Source organism: Marmota monax, unplaced genomic scaffold, assembly GCF_021218885.2.
Source record: "Marmota monax isolate L192 unplaced genomic scaffold, Marmota_monax_Labrador192_F-V1.1 WCK01_AAM20220418_F8-fsc00008, whole genome shotgun sequence".
Lineage (NCBI taxonomy): Eukaryota > Metazoa > Chordata > Mammalia > Rodentia > Sciuridae > Marmota > Marmota monax.
This window is the reverse complement of record NW_026694432.1, coordinates 12,174,075-12,186,418: the sequence shown is the minus strand read 5'-3', so window position 1 is coordinate 12,186,418 and position 12,344 is coordinate 12,174,075. Positions and strand designations below refer to the sequence as shown.

General features: G+C 42.6%; 1 non-coding gene across 1 annotated transcript; it reads left to right on the top strand.

The window, feature by feature from the left end:
• Positions 1–654: 654 nt before the first annotated feature.
• LOC124075440 (U6 spliceosomal RNA) lies at positions 655–759 on the top strand. The gene has a single exon (XR_006846055.1). It is a non-coding gene; the product is annotated as a U6 spliceosomal RNA (small nuclear RNA).
• Positions 760–12,344: the final 11,585 nt, after the last annotated feature.

Sequence of the window (12,344 nt, the reverse complement as noted above, 5' to 3'; positions counted from 1 at the left end):
TGTTGCAACATTGTTCACAAGAGACAAGACATGAAGATAGCCTAACTATCCATCAATGAATGGATGAATAAAAGGAATGTGATACACACACACACACACACACACAAATAACATTTCATCTTAAAAAATGAAGGATACCCTGCCATTCAAAGCATGGATGAATGAATTTGGAAGACTTATGCTAAGGGAAATAAGCCAGGCACAGAAAGGCAAATATTGCATGATCTCTTATGTGTGGAATCTAAAATAACCAATCTCATAGAAACATAAAACAGAATTGTCATTGTCAGGGGCTGGAGAAATGGATATATGGGGGAATATTTGTCAACAAAGTTTCATTTATGCAACATGAAAAAGGTCTGGAGATCTAATGTAAAACATGGTTAACTCAATCTAAAAATAACGTATACCTGAAATATGCCAAGAGGGTAGCAAATATTCTCATTGGTTAAAAAAGGAAATAAAGTAAATGATAAGTAGGTGAGGCGATAGATATGCTAATTAGCTTTGTTGTGATGATCACAATGCATACATATTTCAAAACATCAAAGTGTACACTTCAAACATATCAAATTTTGTTTGTCAATTACAACTTTAAAAAGCTGAAAACAAGTGTCTGAAGCCTCCACCAATGTTGGTTTAAAATCACCCTGAGTGCTCACTTCAGTGGCACAAATACTAAAACTGAAGACACAGAAGAGACTAACATGGTCCTTGCTCAAGTATGACATGGAAATTTGTAAAATGTCCATATATTTTGTGTAGTGGATTTGAAAATATACTCAAAAGAATCAGAAGTGAAATCTCAAAGACATATTTGTACACTCATGTTCCCAAAGCAACATTATTCACAATAAACAAAAGATGAAAGCAACCCAAGTGTCCACTGATAAATAAATGAATAAACAAAATGTGGTATGTTCATGTGGTGGAATACTATTCAGTCTTGAAAAGGGACTCAGTAGAAAGGCGGGAAATTTTGACACATGCTACCACATCAGTGAAGTTTGAGGGCACCTGTAGTTTAGATATGATTTGGTTGTGTCCCCCAAGGGTTTGTGTATGGGGAGCTTATCCCTAGTATGGCAGTACTGAGAGGTGATGGAACCTTTAAAAGGTAAAGTCTCACCTTTTAAGAACAAGTCCCACCCTTGAATTGCTTCCTGTTTGGAGATGAGATTTCTTTCTCCTACACATGCTCCTACTGTTGTAACACTATCTGCTCTTTTAGATCTTCACGAAAAACTAAACCAATGGCATTGCCCAACCTCTTGGAGACTTTGATTCTCTAGAACTGTGAACTAAGTAAGTCTTTTTTCTTTGACAAATTAGCCTGCCTCAGGTATTTTGTTATAGTAATGAAAACTGACTCATATAGAATTATACCAAGTGATACAAGCGAGTCATAAAGGTACATATAATAAAAATTACCATATAATTTCACTAACATGTAGTAGTCCAATTCATAGAAAGTAGAATAGTGATTTCCAGGGTTTGGAGGAAGTGAGGAAAGGGAATGGATATGGAGTTTCAGTTAACAAAGATGACAAAATTCTGGGGATAGGTGATGGTGATGGTTGCACAACATTCTTAATGCCATTGAAAATGGCATTTACAATTAAAAATAGCTAATATGGTAAATTTTATTTTATATATATACATATGTGTGTGTGTGTGTATACAATTTTTCAAAATATCACCCTGGCAGAAAAAGCCCACATTGATGGGTGCAAGCGAGGAAAAATGAGGAACTGATCTATAGATATGGCTGAATGGGAGCAAAAAGAAGCAACCAAGCTAGAAAAGTTGTCCTTGCAGCCTGAACCATTAAATAATGCATGCATTCGAGACACATGTTTGGACAATAAGCCAGGAGCTGGAAGTTAATGGGTTCTTCACTTTGCAGTCACATGACGGAGCAGATGCTGATGTTGAGGGCATTTTACGGCCTGTGTTCACGATGCTCGCACAGATGATGCCTGCAAGACATTAAATGCAAATGTCTTGATGGTGAAGTAACTGGTTAAGGAAATTTCAACAAGATAGTGTGAGTTCCAGGGAAAAACCATGGTACCGATTGGAAAAATTGAACAGATGGAGCAAAAATTCCCGCAGCACAGCAGCAGGAGTGGCGGTGTCTGACCTTGGGCTCTGCAGAAGGTTGCAGAACATGTCTCTGTCCCGAAGGATGCTGCCCTCCCAGTGTCTGCCTCCTGGTGTTCCTAGCGTTCCCGAGGGGGAGCTACAATAGGTACATTTTTGCAATATGGGGCGGTTTGAATACCCATCCTGTGGAAAGCACCTTGGGAAACTTGCTCTCCTGATCCTGGATGGCCTCAGTATCAGCCAAGAGGGAAGCTAGGTTATGATGCTCACTGCCCCAGAAACATCAGAGTCAAATTGGTAGGAAAATAGGTTTTATTTTGAGCTAGTTTTGAAGGAAGCTAGAAGTTAAGGGTGAGCAATTTTTTAAAAGAGAAGCTCCACCCCCTCACACACACTGAAGAAAAAAGCAGGACAGGTACGTGGGCAGGTGAAGTTGGCCTTCAGGACAACTGGGGACAGGCCACCTCTTCCCTAAGCTTCCTTGGCACCCCTATCCTCAGCTTCTATCCAGAGCACGAGGAAGGTCCAATTCTGCAATGTACCGTGGCTCTGTTTAGGAGAAGGACTTCTGCATTAATTTGTGTAAGAACTCTCTTCCCATAACCTCCTGTTGGCAAATGACTCCACATGATCCCCCCCTTCTTTTATTTGAGTCATCTCATATCGGAGGGGAAGTGACAGAGTTTGAGTCAGTGTCAAAAGACCCCCACTATAAGGTCCTTGCTTAGCATCTGGATGGCCATTTTAAGGAAAAAGTTTCTCTTTCTTGCTCAAGGGTGTTTCTGAGAAAGGCTCACCGCTCCCTCACAGCAACCCAACCCCTAACCACCCTCATTAGGACCCACTTGGCTCTCATTCCTGAGCCCCCCCATAAAAGTCCCAGAACCCAAGCCTGTTTTGCCTCTCTCTCCTATAGAGAGATGGCCTTTATTCTTCAGCTCTGACAAATTAAACTCTTGTGTGTATCTCTGCCTTTTTTTTCTCGCTGACCCATCTCTCGTTCCTCGCTTTCCCTCATTTTGGTGCCTAAAACCCAGGATCAGGTTCCCTGGTGTGCCCACTTCCCTCTTCAAGGGTCACTGAGTGTCCCCAGGCCCCGATCCAAACTCCATCGTGGGACCAGGCCTTCCATTCCACTGAAAGCCCTCTCTGCACCCACCACTGGACATTCCAGGTAAAATCCCTGTGTCTAATCAACCTAAACCACCTATGAGTCCCAGGAAATGACTGTTGAAATGCCCGGCACTCCTAGGGTTATCATGTGGTCAGGGGCAAGCCCCAGCCACAGCTTTCACAGCTACAGCCAATCCCTACTGTCAACCGAGTCTATAGGTGATCTTTTATTTGGGTCCTGGGTTTTGGGCTCTTTCTCACCCCAGACCTAAACCCCCCAAAACTTATCTGCTTATGCAATCAGATCTGGCCCCAAATCCTTTGTATAATGACTTTAAATGGTTATTTGATAGCACTCTTGATCCCAATATTATCAGGAATCTTTTCAACTATTGTGAGCATTCAGGAAGATGGAAAGAGATACTATACGTTCAGGCCTTTTCCTCTGTGTTCTAAGTCCTCTCTCTGCAACTCTTTTCTCCTGCACAAGTCCTCTTACCTTTCACCTCCAATATGCCTACTTCCAAAGGGACAGAAAAATCCTACCCAGGACTCCTCCTCCTTTGACCCAGCAGATGATCCCCTGCCAAACCACAATTCTCTTTCTGATGAAGCCACCAAAGCAACTGTCCCCTCGGCCCCCACCCTTCTCTCCTCCTACCACATGCTCACAGGCTGCCGCTGCCCAACTCCCATCTCTGTCCTCTACGTAAGGTGGCTGGGGTAGATGGTGTAATCCGGGTTCATGTGCCTTTCTTTGTCAGATGATTCGCAGATAGAAAAGTGGCTTGGGTCTGTACTTCAAGTCCCACCACATATATCAAAGAGTTTCAATATCTGACTCAATCATATTATTTGACTTTCCACGATGTCCATATGATCTTGTCTAACACCCTCCTGACCGAGGAGCTCAGGCGAGTTTGGGTGTAAGCTAGAAATTATGCTGATGAGGTACATCAGACCTCCCCTGCCCATCTGATTGGCACTGAAGAAGTCCCTGATCAAGACCCCAACTGGAATTATAATTTGCCTGGAGGAGTAACTAGTAGAAACCAATTCATTACTTGCCTCATGGCAGGACTTAGAAAGGCAGCCCGAAGGCTATCAATTATGAAAAGCTCCAGGAAACCTTCCAAGATAAGAATAAACACCCTTCAACATTTTTAGATCACCTGACCGAGGCGTTATGACAATATACTAATCAGGACCCTGAGACTCCAGATGGGAGACAACTACTAATGACCTACTTTTTCTCCCAGAGTTTCCCCAATATTAAGGCCAATACTAAGGTGCCTCAAGAGGGGGCACCTAACTCCCCAAGCTGAGATTCTGGGTGTGGCCTTTAAGGTGTATAACAGGAGAGATGGGAAGGCCCAGAAGCAGAAATATCAGATGCTCACTCAAGCTGTCCGGCCAGCCTCAGCATCTGTCCCTGGTTCTACCAGCCTGCAGAAGGGTCCCTCGGGACCACCCAGACTCTATTTTAAATGTGGTCAGATGGGTCACTGGGCTCATACATGTCCCAAGCCTCATAAGTCTCTGGGCCCTAGTCCTAAGTGCCATCAGGAAGGCCCTGGGCATTTGACTGTTCCCAAGCCCATAGTATCCCTTAGCCACCCAGCCCTTCTGGTTCCCCTTTCCAACTCTTAGGACTGGCTGCAGAGGACTGACGAGGCCCAGGTCCCCATCACCCGGCCATCACTCTGCGGGAACCCAGGGTAACTGCGTATTTCAGGTAGGCCTGTCTCCTTCCTCCTAGACACCGGGGCTACCTATTCAGTCCTCAAAGAGTTCTGGGGGCCTACGACTCATTCTGTGACCTCTATTGCCAGGGTAGAGGGCACACCTTACCAACCCTTACAGACACCTAGTCTTGTTTGTGCTTTTGGATCTCTAGTTTTCACCTACTCCTTTTTGTTCACTCCACAGTGTCCTGTTCCCCTTATGGGGAGGGACATCCTCACAAAGTTGGGGGCCACGCTTTCCTTCTCCCCTTATGTACACTTCCATCCAGACTTGCCTGCTTCTCCCCTGCTTCTCACCCTTATCTTAGGACCATCCCCTAGTCCGTCTGCCAGGGCCTTCCCGTTACCCCCTTCCGAGGTGGACACTACTGTCTGGGATGTCTCAAGTCCTTCCATTCCTCACACCATGAGCCCGTTCACATCCATCTCAGAAACCCCCTCCATTTTCTGGCCCAATCAAAACACTTCTCTCCCCCTTGCTGCAGCTGTCCCTCTCTTTTTGCAGATCAGCCTCGTCAGGCTCCTGACAACAAACCCGCTTCTTATCCCAGGAGTGATTAGACCTGTGCCACTCTCTTTCATTGGTGCCAGTGACTCGATCATGTTCTCCCATCAGTTTTGCTCCCCCCTCTGGGGATTTGAGCTGCTTCGGGGTCCTGGCCTGAGGACCCAGGACAATGACCACATACTTCCTTCCATTCACCCATCGCTCCTCTTCTTCATCCACACACCGGCCTCATTTGGGTGACTTCACCCTTCCCCTCCCCTCCTCTGCACAAGTCTACTCCCTAGAGACGGCAGTGACAAGTCTCCTCTCTAGAGACAAAAGTTAACCCAGATCTTGGCCCAGCACCAAGATTCTCGACCTTCCCATCCCTTCCCCTTGGGAGTTCACTCTTGGGTCTTGGTTCTCAGCTCCTCAGCAGAGCTCACCAAAGCCCTGGCCAGGCACCAAGACTCTCTGTGGGCAAATCCTGGAACTAGGGAAGTAGCCGGTGAGGACTCCCTTCTCCCAGTCCCAGAAAGGCTTCAGCCTGGAGCCAGTGAATTGTGTGGTGACGACCCCTTTTCACTGCTGTCCCCTCTCTCACTCTGGTTTGGCCTAGAGCCGGGGGCGCCTGCCTCCAGCCACTCCAGCACCCCAGCTCGCCATGGGGAACTCGCAATCCAGAATCCCATCTGACTCACCTCTGGCTGCCTCCTCGCCCACTTAGCCCCACTCCATTTGGCTCCTAATTCAACTTTCCACTCAGTCGTGGCCCTTCTATGACTTGGACAATGGCCACCTAATGGCATTTTTGATCCCAATACTTTATGGAATTATAACTTTTGCGAGTGCTCAGGAAAATGGAAGGAAATCCCTTATGTGCAGGCTTTCTCCTTTCTCCACTCTAAGCCTTCCCTGGGCTCCTCTTGCTTTCCCACCCGGCTTCCACTTGCCATGAAAGCTCTGGATTCCTCCAGAGGCCCTACTTCTAGACAAACAAGGGACCCAGAACCCCCTCCCTTCTTCTATTGGCCTAGTACATTGTAAAGCCCCAGGCAACAACATCCCTGGCCACGGGCATGCTGAAGCTAACGTTGTAATACAAAGGACAGACTCTGCAGGCTAGATGAGAGGCCTAAGACCAAAAAAAGTGTCAATTTAACTTTCCCCTTGCCTACAACACAGAAGAATGACTTCAAAACTTTCTCTCTCTCTCCCTCTCCCTCCCTCCTCCCCCCTCCCCTCTCTCTTTCTCATACTCTCAAATCACTTTAATGAAATAATTAATGGCCATATCAATTTTTCCTAGGATTTTTTTAAAATTCTATAATTTTGACCTCTAACATTCTGTTTTGCCCAGAGACCAATTTACCAAAGTTGGCTCTTAATCTAATACATTTTAAAAGCCTATAAGGCCCTTACTCGTTTGTTCTGTGTACTGTCTTGTCTACGTGTGTGTGTGTGTGTGTGTGTGTGTATCAAAACCAACATATAGAGGGCTTATGAATTAAAATTCCAAAATGGATCCAAAAATCTCTACCCAAACTATAAACCAGCTTTGGTTACAGGAATACCAATCCCTCGCCAAAACTGGGCTGTCGCGGAGAGCATTCCACCACCACTCAACCTCTGTCATCATTCCAATGACACCCCGTGCCCCTAATGAGGGATTCAAATGCCACCACAGCAGTTACAGAAGATTGACCTACGTCCCTGTTCCCTAAGGGGCCCAATTAAAAAAAAAAGGGTTAATATAAGGTCCTTGCTTAACATCTGGATGGCCATCTTAAGTGACAGCCACCATTTTAAGAGCCATAAGGCCCTTACTCGTTTGTTCTGTGTACCGGAAAGTTTTGCTTTCCCCTCCAAGGGCCTGTTACCACTCCCTCACACCACCCCAACCCCTAACCCCCACCCCCACCCCCCACCCTGCATTAGGACCCAGCTGGCTCTGATTCTTGAGCCTGCCCCATGAAGGCCTGTTTGCCTCCCTCTGCTATAGAGAGATGGCCTTTATTCGTCACCTCTGACAGATAAACTCTTGAGGGTATCTCTGCCTGGTCTCCGTCTTTCATGTCTCGCTCACCCGTCTCTCATTCCTCGCTTTCCCTTCACCCACTTTAGCCAATTTCAAGCAACACAAAGTTTTGGGAAAATTAGCTCTTAGGCCAGAAAAATATAAGGCATCAATAAGAGCAAAGCAATTCAGCCTGTATAATAGACTTGAATTAATGTACACAATCTCTTTAGTTCTATCGTCTTTATCTAATCAAAGGAAAGCAACTTGTCTGTAAAACGTAGTTTATTAATAAGTTCTGCCTTAAAGAGGGCCTGTTATCCAGAGTCCTTATGTAAATCAAGGCTAATCACCATCTGGATAGAAAGTTCAACCCACATTCCATAATAATGATTAGCATGTAGGGACAGTTTACAGAAGTGCAGAAATCTTAAACACAAGTTATAAGAATTAATGTCATTTCATGGGATTAAGAACCTACAAATATACTAAAATGTGCTTTGTAAACTAAGTCACGATGTAAATAGTTCGGTTGAGGAAATACCTTGTTAAAACAGCCCCACATACCCCAATTGAAAATCTTCAACGAATTTGTCTTGAACTAGAGGAAGAACAAAGCAGGAGCATCCCTTATTAACTACAGAGACAGAGCTCACATTATGTAAAAATGACTGCAAACTCTACAGAAGGTGTTATTATTAAAGAACTTAGCAAAACAATTTAGTTACCTCTGCAATATGTTAGAACGATAATCATAATTAACAGCATTATATCCAGGCAGATTTTTAAAGCTTTAGAGCATTTCTATCAATAAAACACGACATTACTATAAAAATAGTTCATTCAACTAGAATTACAAATCAAAAAGAGACTTTAGAACAAATGAGGATTTGAATAAACCTTAACAGTTATAGGACTTAATTTCCTTTTATGCAATTAATAACATAATGAAATCAGCAGAAAACATAAGAAATTATCTCAATAAAACATAAAATCTTTGCTCTTTAAGCCAGGTCTTTGCACACATTACTAAGAGCAGTTGTTATTGTCAAACTGTTGGATCCTACTTAGAAATGAATGCATTTTGAAAGTTACTTTTAGTTCCTCTAAAACTTAAGCATTACTAGACTTTTGACATCAGACATAGAACAAAATCCTTTTAACATTTTTTCAGAAGCACCTTGCTGATGAGAACAATAAAACCCAGGCAGTGTGTGCAGAAAATACAAAACCAAAAATGGAAGTTACTTGGGTTGTTCTATAAGCAACGTCATCTAACCTCATTTTTTACTCTTGATTAGCAAAGGGACTGATGTTAGTTCACAGAGCATTTTAAACAGGATTGTAATCTGTTTTTACTGAAGGCTAATTAACAATTTCATTTTTAACAATCACAAATTTAGGGTCTATATATCAACATGAACATTTTTTAACAAGGAAGTTATGAAAATAAATTTTAACCAGGCAAACTAGTTTTTGAAACTTATGTGTGAAAACTTATCAAACATCCAATTTCTCATATTAAATATAAAGACTATAACAATGAAAATTCTGGCTGGCCCGATGGCACCAGGAGCGTGGGAGGTTGAGGGAAGAGGATTCAAGCTCAAAGCCAGATGCAGCAATTTAGCGAAGCCCTAAGCAACTTCGTGAGACCCTGTCTCAAAATAAAATACAAAATGGGCTGGGGATGTGGCTCAGTGGTTAAACACCCTTGGGTGAAATCCCAGTACAAAAAAAAAATTCTGGAATGTATGTAACATTTGAGTTACTGAATAAAGGTTTAGATGACAACCAGTTGTTAATATTTGAAGTACTGTTAGGATTTATGACCAATTAACAATAGCTACAACAAAAACAACACAATTTTTGCTCACTATAAAACGATGTTACTCCAAAAATCAGAAACAGAAAACTTACATAGGTTATTAGTATTTCAAATTTGCATTTTAAATTTTTTTGTTTTTTGTTATTTCCTTTGACTTATCTCAGGCCTGGAACAAGTTCAAAATACAGCTAACTTGCTTAAGTTTAAGAGTTCTTACACTATGTTTTAATTAATATTGTATTATAAATATTTCAGAACTCACTCTAAGCTCAGTCTAGACATTGTAGTGCATAATCTCATTTGTGAATTTCTGAAGCTATTGAACAATTAATATGTTAGACAAACCACAAATGTCTTATGTAGATAAATAAAGTCATCAAAAGAAAACACAACATCTTTCAGACTTGAAAAGCCTAAGATTTCTAACTCCAAATTAAGGTTTCCTTGTAAAAACAAAATGATTTTTGTATCCAATCTAACCAAAGAATAGATAGAAAAAAATAACAATAGCTCACCTATTACAAAAGAAGTAGGTATGCTCTTGCAGTTTCTATCAAAGACTGCTGGCATAGACCACATAACAAACATTTTTTGATAACCATTGATTCTATTTGGAAAAGCTTTCTTGTAGTGGACTTTTGTAGCAAAACAAAGGATTTTTTTTTAAATCTAGTTTCTATAAATGCCCATCCTATGTATTTATTTAATTTACTCAGTTTATTAGCTATCTTCAGATTACTCCTGGAGATCAAGTATAGTTGACATTTTAAGTTATTTCTTTGCAAAAAAAATCCTAAAGTGTTGCTATATATAGGAAACAGTGAACATTCTATTTTCATAATCTAGAGACAATTATCCAAATTGGATAGCAGGCCAGAAAGAAGAGTTACTAAATTTTAAAGACAACCTCATTACCAACAAGTTTAAATCATCACAGATTTACTAAAATTATGTGAATCAAAAGGCATTGGGCTAAGTTAATAGTTTTTATGGTATGTGCTACTTTTCTATAAGTTGATTTAGTACCATGCAAACAGACAACATATAAGCATATGAACATACAGGTGCATACAAGAAAATCGTAAAGCTTAGATTTTTTCCATTTGCTAGTTTTAAAAGCAGACTTTTGTTCCGACATAGAAAATATGCCTATAAGTCTTAAATTTGTTATTTCAAAGTTGAGGCCAGGTGGAAAACTTACATCTTAAAGTCTAAGGCCAGCAAAGCTTGAATAATGAGTTTCTTTTCAGAAACACAGATAAAAATTCAGATACAAAAAATAAGCTTGTAATCAGACAAAGCAAAAATATATAACTTCAGCTCACAGAATCCAAAAAAGAAGTAAACTCACTGGAGAAAAAAGCCATGAACTCAAAAAAAAATGATTGTGAATAAATTTTGTCCATTTCCGGTTTGGTTTTGTTTTGGTACCAGGCTTTGAACTCAGGGGCACTGGCTCACTGACCCACAACCCCAGCCCTTTTTTTTCTTTTGGTTATTTATAGACCTTTATTTTATTTATGTATTTATATGTGGTGCTGAGAATCGAACCCAGTGCCTCACACCAGGCAAGTGCGCTACCGCTGAGCCCCAGCCCCAGCACCCCCAGCCCTATTTTGTATTTTATTTAGAGACAGGGTCTCACCCAGTTGCTCAGCCGAGTTGCTCAGCACCTCACTTTTGCTGAGGCTGGCTTTAAACTCTCGATCCTCCTGACTCAGCCTCCAGAGCTGCTGGGATTCCGGGCGTGCGCCACCAAGTCCGGCCCCATTTCTTTTTTTAATAGAGTCCAGGCTGATAACTGGCAGGAGTCTGCTCAGGAAATGTCTGGGGTCAGTAAAACACCCTGCTCTTAGGAATCCTTCCCCACAACCGGCAGACAATCCTTATGTGTCCTGGAAAAGCCCCAAACACCAAAGGATGAGTGGGATAGCTTAATGGGGCTGCGGAGGTGACCAGACCCTCACTGTGCACCTTCTGGATGAGCTTTTCAAAGTCCCTTTCTTCCTAACTGTACCCCAAACACAAATGGCTTAGTCAAGCCCCAAACATCACACTCAAGCCCTAACGGCAGATAGGTCTCAGACCACCTGGTGCTGCAAAATGTGCCATTGGAGGTCCAAAGCCTCAGCAGCAGAGCTAAAATCCTCAGTGTGCGCCCAGGTGGGACAGCTGATATGGACCATCCACTACACCCATACCTGCTTTCCTTACCAATAAGGCAATTTTAAGTAGTTGTGACTTTAGTAGGGAGAGGGACAAATCCCCCAGGACTTAGAAGTCTGCGGGCAACCATGGGACGGACCTTCCCTTATGTCCACCTGCAGGCCCAGCTAGCCATGAGGGTCTTAGTGGCCTCCTGCTCAGAGATGGCTGGCAGCTTCAACCATCTTGCTCCAGGGCAGGATGATTGCTCCCAGCTGGCCGCACAAAACTCTTCGAGGGAGACACCAATACTGGCCCCGTTTTAATTAATATTGAATTTTAAATCTTTTAGAACTCACTCTAAGCTCAGTCTAGACATTGTAGTGCATAATCTCTCTAAATGCTTGATTCTCCAGAAATATTCAGAGTTAATTCGGTAAGAAAATCGGTTTTATTCAAAGTCACTTTCGACAGAAGAAATTTATTGTTTCAAAAGTTCCATCTTCAAAATCTCTGAGGGCAGGCAAAGCTTTTAAAGGAGAAAAGGTGGTAAAGTTGAGAGAAAAGGCAAAAAAAATACAGCTGGCAGATCTGGTTAGACCTGGGTGGGGGCCTCTCCATGGTCAGCTTCCTTGGCTTCTGCTAGGCCCTGGGGGGCTGCCCCTCAGCTTTCCTTCACAGCATAAGGAAGTTGCTCTCAATTTCAGACCCCTGGCCCCCTATACCCCCAGCTTTGGTGGGTTTTACTACCCCCATTAATATACACCCATTCCTCAAGGACAGCATCTAGCCAACGTTGTGACACCAAAATTAAGTGTGGACCGTCAGTGGGCTGAATGAATCCATTGTTCGCCTTAATGATAAAGTGACTCACCAAACCAGCTTATTTAGCAAGTTTTTCCT